The 1,400-nt window shown below is 50.6% G+C and overlaps 1 protein-coding gene across 1 annotated transcript in view; it reads right to left on the reverse strand.

The window, feature by feature from the left end:
- Positions 1-455, reverse strand: part of EEF1AKMT1 (EEF1A lysine methyltransferase 1) — a 16,923-nt gene extending 16,468 nt beyond the window's left edge. Inside the window, exon 1 of the mRNA XM_045294040.1 lies at positions 440-455. The gene's annotated coding sequence lies outside the window, so the exon portion shown is untranslated. The remainder of the gene's footprint in view (positions 1-439) is intronic.
- Between the last annotated feature and the right edge of the window lie 945 nt (positions 456-1,400).

The following is a 1,400-nucleotide window of genomic DNA, read 5'->3' on the forward strand; positions in this document are numbered from 1 at the left end:
GCCCGCCGATCGGCGGGTGGGCTCGAACGGCCCACAGCGGAGACGACGATCCACCGCCCAAGCCGCACGGCCAGCAGGGCTCCGTAACCCCGCCCCAGCCCTCGGTGCCGAACGCCCGCTCGTGCGCAGCCGCACTCGGCCCCCGGCTTCGGCCCGCCCTCACGGCCGGGAGCCCAGTGGAAAGTGCCGCCCGCGCGGCATCACGAACTTCCGAAAAGGGGCGACGCCCGCCCCGGGCCCCACGTGCCGCCGACCTGCGCGCTCCCTGCTCCCCTCAGCACCCAGCCTGGGCGCCAGAGCAGGAACCGGGCTGCTCCACTCGACTTCAGCTCTCCTGCCACCAGACCCCCTCATTCCACTGAAGGAAGAACGAGAGGTCCCACAATGGACCCTAAAACCCCTCCACAAGGACCAGACCCACCACCGCTCGAGTACTTACCGCCGCGCGTGCGCAGTCGCCCCGTAGGGCCGGGAAGGTGGGCGGAGCCAGTAGACCCGTTCGCGCATGCGCAGGTGCCCCAGCCTGAGTGAATTTGCACTACCTGGGAAAGGCCAATTCCCAGGGGCATTTCGACTTAGACTAGACTTACTTTGAGTTTCCCGCAGTCTTCCATCTCAGGAGTTGCGTACAAGGATGATAATAATTAAAAACAAAGGTTTTGACTAGATTCAAGTTACAAGCATTGCAAGAAACCCACATGCTATATATAGCAAAACAGCACTCAACAAAATGTAGGTTTCAAGTTAATCAAGATTTGGTTTGTCTCTGCAGTGCTTCAATTAACTTGGAGAAGTTAACCAAAATACTGAGGGTTTATAACAATGACAGGTTTTTTGAGAAACGCTTTTAAAACAATAATAATAAAGCACCTTCATGAAATTTCCTCCTCAGCATGACTGCCCTAAACTTACCAAGTTGGGCCTTACTGCGTGAGTGCAAGGTCTGATTGGTGTGTGGATGATGTGCAGTTGTTTTCTTGGAACTGAAATAAAAACAAGCTTCTCATTTGGCAGAGCAGCATTCTCTATGAAAAGGGACAGACTTGTGAGCCTCATTGGGTACACTACACGGCGTCAAATGTATTAAAACATTTAGCACAGTACCTAGCACGTAAGCAGCGCTTATTAAAAGAGATCTCTTACTCCTTGAAAGCTGTCAAATCATGCGTGATATAGTTTGTATTTAACAGTTCTCTCCAAACACTTTATATTATGTTTGGACTTCCTGTCCTCCATTTTCTTTACCAGTTACAGTGGCTAAGTTTTATCTATTCTGCTGATCAGCTTTAAATTCCGTGTGGAATAAGATAAGGGTCTAAATGAATTAGTCAGTTTCCAATGGGTATGATTCAGGCGTTCACGAAACAACCGCTTTCTTAATTTCTATTGAAAGTATTTTA

Source organism: Echinops telfairi, unplaced genomic scaffold (genome assembly GCF_000313985.2).
Source record: "Echinops telfairi isolate 266 unplaced genomic scaffold, ASM31398v2 ScPeMD7_2565;HRSCAF=3150, whole genome shotgun sequence".
Lineage (NCBI taxonomy): Eukaryota > Metazoa > Chordata > Mammalia > Afrosoricida > Tenrecidae > Echinops > Echinops telfairi.